Below are 16,383 nucleotides of genomic sequence, written 5' to 3' on the forward strand. Positions count from 1 at the left end.
CACAAAAATGACAGGAAGATAATTTTCAAAACTAGCAACCACACAAGGAAGAATTTGGGACGCATAAGAATAGCATGAGAGTTAGGCTAGAATGGAAGATGAAATTGTTAAAAATTTTCTCCAGGTCCATTCCTGCTCTAGCAGTTCACTCCTCCTCACCGTGCATTTTTACCAAGCTCCACCTTCAATTCTTATCTCCCCACCTCCACTTAAGGTCATATGGGTTGAGAATTATTCTTGGTACACAGTTTTAAAACCGCATCCTTGTACTTATGATGTGGCCCAACTCACAAGTGCCTGATCCTCAGCACAAGTCAGTGAGAAGACACAGTCAGGTCTGTTAAGGAGGAGATAGTCCGGTGTCACACCCTGATAGTGAACAGAGATGTGTAGACCCGTGAAGGCAACATGGGCGGGCCAGCAGTGTGTGGCTATTGCAGGGCCAGACATCCCGCAGAGATCTAAAACAGTAATGCAGCAAGGAAAAACATGGGCACCTGAGAATGCAGCAAAGAAGACGCTGCAGTCATATCGGAATAATCATATTGGGAAAGCAAGAAATGACATGCTCTTAATGTAAACTTGCTTGGGACCAGGAAGATTAGGCGTGATGAAAAATGAGAGAGAAGTAGGATTGTATGCATTAACACTTCCTATGACAGGGATTATCTAGAGAGAAAAAGGTGACAGAAAGAAACAAATGCAATGTAGATCAAGGCAAGGAACGGCCTTGGGGTAGAGGGCATCGAAGGGCTGTCCCTTGGTATCTCATTACTGCTGAATGACAATAGCCAAAACTCAATAGCTAAAAATTGCAATTTATTTGCTCATGATTCTGTAATTAGAGCAGAGCTCAATATGGACAGTTTTTAATGGATTAAATTATTCTCCCCTAAAAGATATGTTGACTAATTCCTGGTATCACTGAATGTGACTTAATTTGGAAACTGGGTCTTTTCAAGTGCAATAAAGTTAAGATGAGTCCACGAAGGTGGGCTCCAATCCCATGACAAGTTTCCTTATAAGAAGGAGATGTGGACACAGACACAGAGGAGAGACAGCCATGTGAAGATGGAGACAGAGATTGGAGTGATGCTCCCACAAGCCAAGAAATACCCAGGGCTACCGGAAGTTGAAGGAGGCAAAGCAGAACCTTCCCCTAGAGCTGTCAGAGGGAGCAGGGCCCTGCCAACTCCTTGATTTCAGATTTCCAGTCTTCAGAACAATAAGAGGATACATTTCTGTTGTTTTAAGTCACCTAGTTTGTGGTTCTTTGTTCTAGCGACCCTAGGAAACTAATACACAGTTCATCTGTATTTCGTATGGTATCAGTTGAAGAGCCTTGATCAGGGCAAGAGGATCCACTTCTAAGATGGCTCCACTCACATAGCTGAACAGTTGGTGCTGGCTATCGGCTGTGAAATAGCTGAGTCTGTTGGCTGGGAACCTCAGTTCTCCTCCACATAAACTCTCAGCATGACTGGCTTAGGCTTCTTACAGTGTGTGAAGGTCTCAGAACTTCTTACATGGTGGATGGCTTCCCCCAGACATAAGTGCAGAAGCTTCCAGACTTTCTGAAGAACTGTGTCAGCATTAATGCTACCGGACAAAGCAGGTCACAGGTCATCCCAGATTCAATGGAAGGTGATACACTAGAACATGAATGCCAAGAGCATAGTTCACTAGGAGCCCCCAAGGTAACATTCTACCATGTTTGGAATTCAAAATCTTAGAGTCATAAGTAGTAGAAATAGAGAACATATTAAGAAATAACTAAAGGAGGGAAAATGAAGTGGCCAATTGAGCAGATCAGTGATAATAATTATTCCACCCATCTGCATAGCATTTTAACAACTTGCAAAGTGATTATCTTATTAAATCCCAGTTCCCCCCAAGTTCTGCTAGCATGCTCACACATAAATCCCCAGTGAGAAAATAGGCTATTAATGACTGTTGTTCCACTGACTCAACTAATCCTTGAAGGCACCTGCTTGGAATGTCCTCCTCACTCCTTTGGGTTATCGTCTTTACACCTTACTCCCGCTACACCAGCTGGACTCAAGTTTCCTCTAACATGCAATGCACATGTCTGCCTGTGCTCTCCATGCACGAACTTCTTCACAGCTGGAATCTCCTTTAATAATCTTGTCATTCTTTCTCAACTTCCAAGAGCACTTCCCCATCACTTCTAGGTCCCAGTCTACTTCTGAACTCCTAAAATATTGATCACGTATAACAGATGTTAAGCCCCAAGATGACAGCAGCAGCATCTTTTTCTCTATGTAGCTTCAACATCTTGACTTGCAGGCTGTAGGCCTCCCAAAGTTGTTCAATCAAGAAGGAAGGATAGGAGGCGAAGTGTTTCTCTTCTGCTGGGTGGTAAGTGGTTGCCAACAGCTCTAGTTTATATTGATTCAGCACCTTCCAAGCTGAAAACCACAACAAAGATTCAAACATCAGGCACACAGTAGGTCCAGTACAGACATATTCACTGTGAAGGGTGTATACAGACAGCAAGAAAACCTCATTTGAGGAAGATATCAATGATGGCTACTGTTGCTTGAGTGCCCCCTTCACTTTTTGACCTTTAAGGGGGTAAGTCCAGTGCTCAGAGGCACAGGGCTAGCAAGTAGTGGTACCAAGACCGGTTTTTGTCTGATTCTAAAGCTCATGTTTTTGACATCGTGATGCCTCTGAATGTGTCAGCCATTGAGTGTCGACACCCACCTCATGATGACGTTTGCCTTTTGTATATTATTGCTGATCATTACTATAACTCTGCAAGATCATTTCCACAGGAGAAAACTCATAGATCTCAAGTTCTTAAAGTTAAACCAGATGAGTGTATCCAGGTCTTGAAATAAATTGATCAACATTCCTCTCCTGGTCAAGCTTCTAGGAATATGCCTTTGGAATGACAGAATTCAATCCCCTCCAACTTGATAATTAATTACGGTAGAATAATGGAGTCTAGATAAGACCCCAAAGCATTTTTTCCAACTCAGAAGTGTTCATGGTTGTTTGAGTAGCTGTGACGCGCTTCACACGGAGACTCTACTTGCAGCTGGATGATTCAAGTTTTGAATCTACGTCATGCAAACTACATCACTGAGGGCAGATCATTTAACCTCTCTGAACTTCAGTTTTCTTTTCTGTAAATGAAGATGATGATGTCTATCTTAGAGTCAACACTAAGCAATTTAAAATCTGAAAACAGCCAGCACAAGTTTTGGATTAGAGTGGCATTCTCATAATGTTAGGTTATTTGTGGTCCAGGGATAATAACACTTGCCCTGCCTTTCCCTAGCTTTGTGAGGAGACTTACATGTTCAAGTGGGTATAAAAGTATGTGTATATGTCATATAAATGAGAACTACCACTATTATTACTTTCCTAAATTATAAATGAAAAAGTGTGTTGGGGTTGGCATATTGGGTCGGGATGAAATCCGTGACAATGGCAATAAAGTAGATTTTTTCGTTTGTTTGTATTCTTCAAGTTCCAATAAGAAAGAAGGCTAACTAGAGATGGATTGAACAATGAAAATGAAAAGGAGTATCTCCCCCAGTGGGCATTTTTGAATCAATGCCAAGTGATGGAGTTTGGACCAGGGGGGTGAGAATCGATGGGAGGTTTCCCAGATGTTGGGCCCTGCGTCTCAAGAGAATTTGATTGCTTGATATAGTTTGGGTATCTGTGTGAACTGCCACAACCTATTCTTTGAGGTAACAGCCCTCAAAAGAGATCAAATAGTCTCTCTACAGCCCCTTCCTGGACCCCACAGAACAGCCCCAGCAAATTGTCATGGTCACTTATATAGATGCTTTCTCCCATACTCTCTGTCCCTTGTCCCAATGTGGCTTTCAAATCTTTTCCAATTTCAAATGAGAATCATTCTCTTTCTGAAATTTCCAGGTTATTAAAGGAGAAGCTTTCAAAGGTTTTAGTCAATTATGTTCAAAAATCATTTGCTACCATCAACTTGGTGTCAGGTACTGGTAAATTATCCTTGGCCAAAATAAATATATAAGTCGTGTGTGTGATGGCATCCAGTAGCCTCAGAGAGAAAAGTCCATACAAAAAAATGTAACTTCTCTGTGTGATAACCACTTTCTCCCACCAGCTCTTAAAAACCCGTTTAATACATAATATGGTAACGTTCCACATGACTGACTTACAAATAAATATTTGGCAGAAAGCAGGATTTGCCTGTACTGAGAAGAGGCCAGGCCAAAGCTTTCAGAGTGCCTTCCTTCTCTCCACCCAGCTCAGCAGGACGGCCATAGGACCCAGAAATGTCTGTTCTTTCAGATGCTGACAACTTAGTGCAGTGTGTTCCCAAAGCATGGTATAAATGCAAGAGGTGAGTTTTCAGAGGTATGTGGCCAAACGTTTTCTATTTTGATAGTTATGCACTTATTTTAATGTGTCTCTAAAAATTATTACTAGCAACTGAAGTCTTTTTTTATCTTCAACATTGCTACTTAGAAGAGGGTTAAGAAAGTCCTTGTGCTCTTATAAAGAGTCTATTTAAGGAAAAAGATTGAATAAGTAATCTTATAGATGGCACAAATATAAAAAACCAAGAAGGTGGCACATCAGTGACAGAAGTTTTGGAACCATTGATGCAATGATTTTGCCAAAAGTTGCAGTATAATAGTGGCATCTCTTAAGTGGTCTCTTTAGCTATGGTAAATGTGGAACTATCTGTATTTAAGGTGATTATTCAAGTCACATTTTTTAAAGTCTTGATTTTACAAGCCCATGGCAGACAGTGGGGCTGTGTAGGTATCCTTGCAGAAGGACTTGAAAAGTCCATTGCCGCCCGCCCAAGTAAAAGCAAACTGCTCTTGACACTCGGGTGCAATGTCAATGGAGAAAAAAGCATTGGCCAAGTCCACTACATAGTGATATGTCCCCAGGTGGACAGTCAGACGATCCATTAAATCATGTATTGAAGGCACTGCAGCGTGCAAGGGTGGTGTCACCTTATTTAACTCCCTATAGTCCACAGGCATTTGGCAGGTCCCATCTAGCTTCTTGACAGGCCATACTGGGGAGTTAAAGGGACTGTGCGTCGGCCTCACAATATGTGCCTTCTCCAACTCCAATATTGTATGACCAATCTCCTCCTGCCCTCCTGGCAGGCGGTACTGTCGCACTGTAACCACGCGCCAGGGCTGTGGCAACACTTGAGGAGGGTGGTGAGCATGCCCGCGTGTCACCGCTTTCACCACCCGGATCCGGAGACGGAACTCTCCTACCGACGTCTGTAAGCTGAGGCCATGTAGCACGTCCACCCCTAGAATATACTCCGGAACGGGGGAGACATAAACCTTGTAGGTACGAGGAGGAAGCCTTCCTATACCCAGTGGTAAGGAAACGGCTTTTACAGTCACAGTCTTTCCCCCGTAGCCATCAATGCAGATTGCTGGTCCGGGGAACAGTTTTGGGTTCCCATAGACAAGACTGCAGTCTGCGCCAGTGTCAACTAGGGCCAAAACCCTCTGCACATTAGAAGGGGACCAATGTATGAACAGTTCCACGTGGGAACTCCGGTCCCTGCTCGTCCCCTCTGACAGGGTACCTTGGCCCCACCCCTAATCAAGCTGAAAGGAGTCGGCCTCAAGCGGCCACATGAAGTCCTGGAGGGACACGGGTCGTGCTTTCCCAGACTTCTCCTTTAGGCTTCTCCAGAATTGCTGTTCCGGACGCAACTGTTTCCAAAGTTCCAGCAGGAGCTCATTGGGTTGTCGGTCTATTTTCTCCTGATCGACCCTTGTTGCCACGAGATCACGTCACATCTGTGCACGAGTTACTCCCTGAGGCCCGCGACCTCGCCCCTTTACTTTTGATTTGGGCTTCCAGGTCTCAACTGAGCGGACCTCCTGTCTTAACTTCCTTCGCCTCTGGCTTTCAACATCCCCCAGTGTGGCCACGGCAGTTGTAACTTCATGGATCCATCGTCCCACATAGGGTGTAAGAATGGCAACCAAGGATCCAAAAACACTTGCAGGTCCAGTATCCAAAACCAGATCTCTCATGCTGGCTGTAAAAAGCTCGTCATCCGGCCCCTGCATATTAGGGTTGAAAATAGCATGTCTCAGACCCATTCCACGGATGATTTGAGTAAGTTCCGTATATGACTGCCATTGACTCACAGTGTCTGGCAGCTCGCAGCCTGTTCCCATACTGTGCGTACCACAGCAGTGAGCCACTCCATTAGAGAGTGGTTGCCCTGGCCGTGGGCCAACCTATGGCAGTTCTGTAACCTTTGTCACATGGATGAATGCACTATCACAAAGGCTAGCTTTTCCATCTCGCCTGGGGAGCAGAGAATGTTGTCTGCTCCCTCATCCCATAAACGTAGTAGCCAAGCCGAGACTGGCTCTCCAGGGCTCTGTCTGTACCGCCCCCCCAGCTCCTGCAACTCATTGGGAGTGTAAGGGGTGTAGGTCGTGAACTCAGTCACAGCTGGGTTGCTGGCAGCAACGCCCCCAGGGCCCAAAGGTTGCTCACGTTTTACCCTTTGCTTCAGGATTGGCCGGGCTTGGGGGTTGGGAGCTACATTGTCTGCACTCGCATTGTCCGCCTCTGCCTCAGAGTCTCCACTGTGAGGCCCCTCTTCTACAGGCGGACCCGAGCTTCCAGCGCTTCCAACCGGGACACCTGGTCTGGCACCTGGGCCATTTGATTAAGCGCATTTTCCATGTTGAGACTCAAGGCCCTGAGGAACATCCAGCCCACGCAGCCTGCTGTAGCCTTCTCCTCCTCCTCCTCCGGCAACCGCTCAGCCAGAGCCTGCAGGGCCCTCTCCATGCTGGCCGGAGAGCCGTCCATGTCCTCCCACCCTTCCTTGGGGGTCCAACTCCTGAGAACAGTGGCCACCGGACACCACACACTGTGTGGGGGCCACACGTCCTCCTGCCCAGAGTCAGACTCCATTCCTACCTGGTCGGAATCCTGCTCACCGTGCCAGGTGTCTGAGTGGGTGGAGGCCTCCGTGTAAGATGTCCACAACCCTCGGAGCCTAAGGCCGCAGCAGATCACCAAAATGAAGGCAACACCGTCCATGGCCAAGAGGGTGGTGTGCCAGCTGGAGGCTTGAGTCTCCCAGGCAGACCATGCCTCCCGTTCCTGGTGTCACTCCTCATGGGCCTCCCGAAGCTGAGCTCTCACACACACAAACCGCTCCACCATGCTTTGGCCAGCACCATACCCTGCTTACGAAACTGACCTTCTATGCGTATAAACTGCTCTAGTACATTCCGGAGAGTTTCGGCCGACACCACACCCTCCTCGCTGCGCCATGTGTCATGCGGGGTGGCCTGCGGGGTCTCTGCTCCCTCTCCCCACATAAGAACACAGGATGTGGCTAGGCCAAAAAGGAACACCCACGGAGCCATAGGTAGAGGAGTCACACCACTGTAGTCTCACTGGAGGCTGGATTCACACGTGTGACCTGCTGTCCCCTTTCCTGCCAACTGACTGACTCCCCCTCCCCAGCGCAGCCGTGGCACTTATATCAGTGGCCAATTGGCTAACCGGCTACAGCCGACGGCCAACTAGCCACAGCCAATGGCCATCTACTACCCGAGCCAGCACCGCCCCCCACCCCGTGAGGCCGAGAGCCTGGAAACTGCTCTGCGGGGCTTTGTCCTCACACATACATAACTTAAGCAGACTTTCCAGTTGAAGTCATTTCCATTTTACACTGTTATACACACTATGTTAGCAAAATCTTTGCACCCTTATTTCCTCTTGATAAATGCCTGATTGTAGAATTTCTGAATCAGAAGGCTGTTAAGTGGGGTGTCCTAGGAAATAGGCTAAGGGTGCGATTTGAGTGTAGGAAAGTTGTTTGAGTGGAAGACACCTGTTGGGTGTAGAGGAGAGAAGGAACAAGAACTGGAGAAAGGAACCTGTTGAGCTGTAATGCAGCTGTGACAAAGGCCTCAGCCAACCGCACAGGGAGCTCTACAATGATAATGGTCCCTTGGAATTGTGCCACTTTGAGGCAAGGAGGGTGGGCCTTTACATCCACCCCAGTAGTTAGTGGATGCCAGCTGCTCCCAACTGGATTGGCTCTCTTTGGCTGAGGGCAATTCCCCAAGAACAACCCAGCTGAGGCCTAGCCCTAGACTCAGCATTCCCAGCCACGAGTGCCTAGGCACCGGAGTCCTGTGGAGGGGCAGGGTCCCGGGGAGGGTTACATGACCTCTGCCCACAACGTCATGGGATGTAGAGATGCAGACTTTTTAAAATTCTGATGTTATCAAACTGCTCAGCCAAAAGGTTCGGTTGTCACCACTTCATGTATGAGAATTCCCTTTTTCCTGCTGCCTCATAAAATCTGATGAGCGGTTGGATAGAAATATGCCCTGGGAGCATGTGGCAGGGAATGCTAACCTACTGGCAACAGCGACCTCACTCTTCCTTGTCATTATTTAATGGTTGATTTGCAGGTCTTACCGTGATAAAAATAAATGCTTAATGCTATTTCTGGTCAATCATACAATATTTCACTAATTCATTCTCTCTCTCACTCTCTTAGGTAAATATTTCACACCTCTCTCTCTTCCAACATCCAATGCCATAACCTGCTGTCCCACTGCACTGAGAAAATTGAAGCAATCACAATAAACTTCCAGAAACTGCCAGCAAAACTTCTTCACATCTACCAGAATCTATAACCTGTATCTCTTATGTTAAAATGATGAACTTCATTTGTTCTTATCTAAGACTAAATTGTGTTTTTTTTTTATATTTGTACCCGTTACTTCTGGATTTTTATATCCATTACGTCTTGACTGCAATAGGTAATATATTAATATAACAAGTCTCCTCTCTCGCCTCTAAATCTTCCATTTCCCTCCGTACTGGACCATTCCCATCAGCAGACAAATTGGAATTATTTCTCACAACAAAAGAAAAAAGACCCTCTCTTGACTCCCGTTCCCGTCTAACTATTACTCCATTTGTCGACTCTTCTTTGCAGCAAAATAATTCAAAGAAGCTGCTTCTACTCCTTGTCTCCAATTACTCTCCTTCAATTTCCTCTTAAACCTGATCCAATTCGACTTCACATACACAACTTTCTCTTGGCTCCCCTCCTTCTTCCATGACTATATGTTCTTTGTCCCTTGTGTTGGCCTCCTCTTCTCCATCAACTTATAAATATTAGAAGGCCCCAGAGCTAAGCCCTTGGAGCACTTTTCGCCCTCTCCAGTGTCACCTCCAGTGGTGATTTCATTTGGTTTCATGGCTTTGAAGCAAATCTGTGTGCTGAAGATTCACACAATTACATCTTCAAACTGGGCCTCTAAACTCCAGGCATAGGTCCAACTTCCTACTTGGCATCTTTTATTTTATGTCTCATGTTCACTTCAAACTGTAAATGTCCAAAACTCAATGCTTGATCTTCCTCATCAAATCTGTTCCTTCTACTGCCCTCCCCATCTCACTGCAGAGCAACTCTATTATTCTGCTTGCTGAGGCCAAAATACTTACAGCCTCCTTCACTCATCTCTTACTCTCAAAGTTTTTTATCCAATCTACCAGGAAATCCTGTGGACTCTACCTTCAAAGTATATCCTGAATTTATCTACTTCCTACCACTTCCACTGGGACTATTCTGGTACAGGCTACCTTCATCATCCCTCTTACAGTTGATTCTCAACTCAGCAGCCAGGGTGAGACACTGAAATGTAAGTCAAGTTACGTCCTCTGCTCAAAACACTCCAGTGGCTCACCTTTTCTCTCATGGTGAAAGCCAAATATCTTTGCAGTAATCCATAAGGATTTATGATCTGGTCCCCATCACCTTTGAGCTCATCTTTTATTGCTCTCACCCATGACCACTTAATTCCAGCCACCCAGGCAAACCTCCTCAGTATTCTTAGACTGTTCTAGACATCCTCTCACACTAGGGCCTTGGAATGGTCTCTACTTCAGCTTAGAGTCCTCTTTTATCTAGATAGTCACCTGGCTCACCCCCAATCTTTTTAAAGTCTTTGTTTAAATATCACGTGCACAATGAGGCCAACAATGACCTCTCCGCCTTAAATGTCAACCCTGCAGTGGACAGTTGGGGTACACAAAGCCAATGCCTGTAGCCCACGTGAATTCAGCATTTTGGAAATGTTGTCAATGCTCCAGCCAAGTCCAGGCACTGGTCCCTCTCGGCGCTGCTATGTTGGAGCCACAGAAGTCCTTTCCTTCTGCATGGGCACAGTCTGAATATTGACAGGAGTTAAAGTTCCCCAGGAGCAATGCTTAACCAACAAAGGATAAAAGCCCCAAGTTCCCCATTTTGCCACAGGACAATTCTGGGGCGTTGTCTACATGGTTCTCCGGGGGCACTGAGCCCCAGCTGAGATAATCAGTCTTTTATTGTGCCCTTTGTTGGCCTTTCATCCGACCCTGGATCACATTCCCCACTCCTTCATTTTGCTTCCTAGGATCACCTCCCAAATAAACTACCCACTTCCAGGTCCTGTTGGCAGGCTCTGCTGGGAGAAACCCAAACTAAAGCAAATCCTTCCACAACATTCCTGAACTCTATACCTACCTCTGTTTATTTATCTATTTATTTTTTAAAGCACTCCCCAACTTCCTACCTACAATGTAACATGCATTTATTGTTTATTGTCATTCTATTGCACTAGAATATAAGTGCCATGAGGATAGGGAATTTTGTCTGTTTTACCCATTGATCTATCCTCAGCACCTAGAATATGTCCTTGCCCATAGTAGGTCCTCAATAAATATCTGCTGTTTGTTAAACTATTTTGCTCACTCTTTAAGAGCGAGGATACCATCTACTAAGGAAATGTTAGACAAACCTCCATTTAAATCTCACCTACCCCTTATTAGCTGGATGACCTTGAGTGAATTAACCTCTCTGAGACTCAGTTTCCTCATTAGTAAAGAGGGGCAATGATGTTTACTTTGCCATACATGCCTTTACGTGTAAAAACCACCTAGGAAAGTTCTGGCCCAATCATGCAAGTCCCCTTCTCTCCTCCCAACCTGCTCCCTTCGATCAAGGAATCATGGTTGAAGTGAGTTAAACCCATGACTCAGCATCTTCTCCCTCTGTGAATCTTGAGTATGTGAAGATTCTTCTGGACCATCTTCTTACGCCCAGTGGAGGTCAGGAAGCCAGGCTTCTTACAATCCCCCAGTGAAATGCCAATTAGAAGGACATTACCAGCAGGAAGAGCTACTGGAGAAAACCACACACTTGTTCCAAAACAAAGATCACTCTGTATGTCATAAAAGCTCAGAAATGTCTTCCAGATGTTGCATACTGGGCCTACACAGATGTTTCCGATGTCAAACCATAAATGTTGGAAACATAAAACATTTGTGCCCCACAGATGTAGAGATTTAATTATACAGTGAATGTGATAAATCTTTGGGTAATAAAAAAAAGACCACAAACTGGCCACATTACATTATTTTTAAATCTAATTTTTTTCCCCCTCCACATTGGCGTTCTACTGGAATACTTCAAGGTTTTTGTTTTTGTTTTTAAATTTGATTGGACAATCAAGGAAAAAAGTTGCATTTCCGTGAAAATATATGTTAACAACAGTTCTGAATCTTTCTGGTTTGATGTCTACACATCTTTGACAGCTCGGAAGCAACATCATGACTGATGATGGGTGGCTTCAAGGCTTCCCGACTTCCCTCAATGGCCCTCAGTGGGAGTGCTGAGTCATGTACAACGACTGTCTAATTGAACTCCCTGGGTGCACAGGGAATGGGTTTTACCATGAACTCCACAGCAGCTCATGTGCATGTTGAAGCCACTCTGTTTCTGACATCTAGAAATATCAGTCCTTTCATCACCTCCAAGGAAGGAAATATGTGTGTGTGCCTACGAAAAGAAAAGACAATACACAGATATGTGAGGTTTGTGTGCACTTCCACACATGCATGCGCACACACACACACACAAATACTTTACATCAAAATAGCTAAAGAAATATTACCCACCATATACATAGGAGGGTAAGACAAGACGCAAACACAAATGTAACCACATGACCTAGTATATTTCCTCAGTGATCCTCCTCTGTTCCAACACATTCTCTTCTCTTTTGGTGAATTTATATGGCTAAAATACTGCATTTATTCTTACATGCATTTGTACAAAAATATTTATTACATTATACTAGTAGCTAAAAACCATAGCAAAACTTCGAAGACCCATATCTGTTCTCAAAAAGGTTATATTATAAAAGGAAGCATGTGCTGGAGAGGGTTACAAAAATAATTGTATAGCAGGAAAACATGCGTGAGCTTGATCTCTACTGTGAGATTTTAAAAAAAATTTTTTCTTTATTAGAAAAATATCAAAAAATATGACAACTCACTCATATCATTTTATTTGTTAAGCTTTATTGAGGTATAAGTGAGGTATAAAATTGTAAGATAATTAAAGTGTACATTGTGATGATTTGATATGCATATACATTGTGGAAGGATTCTTCCCATCTAGTTAATTAATACATCCATCACCTCACATATTTATCTTCCCCCCCCTTTTTTTGGTGAGAACATTTAAGTTCTACTCTCTTAACAAATTTCAATTATACAGTACAGTGTTATCAACTATAGTTACCATGTTATATATTAAATTAAAAAGGTGTGATACACACACACATCATGGAATATTATTCAGCCAGGAGAAAGAAAAAAAATCCTGCCATTTACAACAACATGGATGGACCTTGAGGGAATTATGCTAAAGAGAAATAAGTCAGACAGAGAAAAACAAATACTACATTCTATCACTTACATGCAAAATCTAAGGGGAAAAAAGGCTCTCGCATAATTTTAAAATCAAGAACAGAAAATATAACTTTTCAATGAATTTTTTAAGACCACCGATAATAATTCTCTTGTTCTTTATTATAGTCAGTTATATGAAATAAAAAGAGAGAGAAAGAAGGGACATATAAAGGATATAAAAGCACAAAGAAACACTCTCAGAGATACGAACACCAATACCTGGCGTGGGTTGTACCAGACACCATGAAATGGTGAGCACATCACAGAGATTTTCTCATTTATTTCTCCACCCCAAAAATTCTCTGTAATTTAATGCATGAGGAAAGCCTTTTACAGATGAAGAAACTGGGGCACATTAAATAATAAAGACATTTAATCATTTGCCTTCCGTCACACATCTGAAATGTGAAATGTCAGGGACAGAGAAACAGACAGCCCTCCCTGGAAAGTTGTCATTTTTTAAAATAGTGTAGGTCAAGACATTCCTTTTCATTTCTCAACATTAGGAGTCTCGAAAGCACGTCAGTCTCCCATGAGATTGCAACTTCCACCAAGACATTTACTGTCTCTTATTTATGTTGCTAGAAACACTCACCCACTATTACTTGCACATAGTAGTCATTTAGAAGATGTTTGTGGAGTCAATAAAATATCTTTTGTTAACCTCGTCTTAAATCTTTTTCGGTAGTCCTTGCACAAATTCCTCCAACCGCTTCTTCGATAGCCTTATAGTCTGATCCTTTTTTCTGTTTCCCAAGGTCATTACTGTCCCAGTAAAAAGTAGTCTAAATAGAAAGCAGTTGCAAGTTGTAAAAATGGTAAGGCCCCAAGGGCTCTGCACATCTGTTAGCCAGGAATACAATGGAGAGGATTTGGTGACAATAAAATTCTTGACCCAGTAATCATTATTTCTTTTCTGGTTTGATCACGGCTGAGAAAGGCCAACCAAACAAATGCGAATAAGACAAAACCCAGGATAGATACAATCATTGAAGGAGAGCATCAGCTAGGCAGAACATTCCCTGCACTCCTGAACGACACCTTTCCTCAGCTCCAGCCCACACACCTCGCGACAGAAGTTTAGAACCCGAAATCTATACATAAGAAAAGAATAAAGACTAAAAATAAATGAGCGATGCATCAAAAAAGGAGAGAAGAAGAACAACAGAATAACCACAAACAAAAATGGAAGACTGGAAGGAGCTTAGATTTTAAAAAAAGCAGAAGAAGATTAAGAGGCTTTATCATACTTTTGTATGATACAAAAATGAAATGAAAACCTCATGCCAATACATATGAAATTTCAGATAAAAGTGAGAAATTCCTAGTAAAACCTAAATGTATCAAATGGTCATAAATATATTTCAAATATGAGTAGTTATGTATCTTCCAAAGAAATCGAGTCTGTAACTAAGAATCTTCCAGCAAGAAAAGTCCAGGTGCAAACAGTTTCAGCATTTTATATTTCTAAATATACAAAGATGATAGATACATATTACAAATTCTTCGGGATAATTGATAACATGTGAAACTGTAACTCCTGTGATAAGACCAGCATAACACTGATGCTGATGAGGGCAATTTCACAAAGGAAAATTATAGGCCAATGTCTCTCATTACCATGGACCAGTAATCCAGATAAAACATTAAGAGAAAATAAATAGTCATCCAGAAAAAGAATAATATATTATAACCAAGTTGAGTTTATTTTACAAATGTAAGGTTTGTTTAACATTCAAAAATCAATCCATGTAAATCATATCATTAGCATAATAAAGGAGAAAATTGTGTGATCAACTCAAGAGAGGCAGAAAAAAAATTTGATAAAATTTAACACTCCTTCGTGATTAAAAAAAGCACACTTAAACACTTGGCAAACTAGGCACAGAGGGAACTTTTTTAATCTTATAGAGGGAATTTATCAAAACTCATAGCGATCATCATACTTAATGGTGAAATACGAACAATTGAAAACTTTTATACCAAGATCGAAAAAAAAAAAAAAAACCAAGCTTGTCTGGCAATATTGTACTGGATATCATCCAGCTCAATAACTAAAAAAAAAGTATACAGGTTAGAAAGAAAGAAAAGCTATTCACAGACAACATGATTTTGTACTTATACAATCCCAGGGAAATTACACCTCCACTGCCAGAATTAATAACTGATTTCAATGAAGTTGCTGGATTCAAGCTTAATATATAAAAATCAAATGCATTTCTATGTTAGTAGGAAACAATTAGAAAACAAATTTAAATAATATTCAAATCAGCATCAAAAACAAACAAATAAAAAAACACTAGGTATCAAGTACCTAGGAATACACTTTACAAAAAGCTGGGCAAGACCCCTATATTTAAAAAAAGCTACAAAACATTGAGACCTAAGTAAAATTAAAGCTACAAAGGGATATACCGTGATCGTGTATTAGAGGACTCAATCATGTAGATTTCAGTTTTCCCCAAAGCAATGTAGAGATTTATTGCAATCTCAATCAAAATGCCAGCAAGTTTTTGTGGAGTTAACAAATATTCTAAACTTCATATGAAAATATAAAAGGCTAAATATAGCCAAGATAAACATGAAGAAGAACAAAGTTGGAAGGCTAACACTACCAGGTATCAAGGTTCATTATAAAACTTTAATGATAAGACAGTGAGAAAAGGATAAAAAATAGAACAATGGAATAAAATGAAGGATCCTGAAAGAGATCCACATAGCCAGAGACACTTGGTTTATGACAAAGATGATCCTACAGAGCAGTAAGGAAAGAAGAGTCTCTCTTATAAAATGGTGCTGAGTCCAGTGGATTTCAACACGGAAAAGCAAAGATTGACTCTTTCTTTATATCCTATTCTGAACTCAAAGCTAGTAAGCAATATACTAATGCACTTCCGTTCCCACCAGTTGAATTATGTACTTTTCAAGAGTCAACAGTTTGTTCCCAAATGTGTTTTGTCGATTTCACTTGTTAATGCACTAATTAACTAATTCAATTAAATAAACACTAATTCAATTAAATAAATATATGGGTACACACACACACACACACACACAAATGTAAACAATACTATGTATAATAGCCCAAACCTAAAAACAACTTGTATGTCCATCAAAAATAGAATGGATAAGTAAATTGTGGAATATTTTACACAACAAAATTTTATACTGCAATGAAAGTGAGTGAACAACTGTTACATGTAACTATGATGAATTCCACAAACAACACAGTGAGCAAAAGTAGCTGGACAGGAGAGAATCAATACAGTATAACAATATAAAGTTCAAAACCGGACAAAACTCACCTGAGGTGTCTTGAATCATTATAGTGATTATCTTTCAGAAGAATGTTCATGATAGTGATTGGAATGGCTTGCAAGTGGGGCCTCTCAGGTACTGGTAATATTCTACCCCAATAGACTAGTATAGAAGAAGTATTCTAGTAGTTCTTGATCTGAGTGACATGTAAATGGTATTTTCACTTTGATAATCCCTTAAGCCATACACTGAGGATGTATACCCTTTTCTGAATGTGTGGTACACTGTAATGAAAATGGGTATTAAAAAACAATCTCCACAATA

The sequence above is a fragment of the Rhinolophus hipposideros genome, assembly GCF_964194185.1.
Source record: "Rhinolophus hipposideros genome assembly, chromosome: 20".
Lineage (NCBI taxonomy): Eukaryota > Metazoa > Chordata > Mammalia > Chiroptera > Rhinolophidae > Rhinolophus > Rhinolophus hipposideros.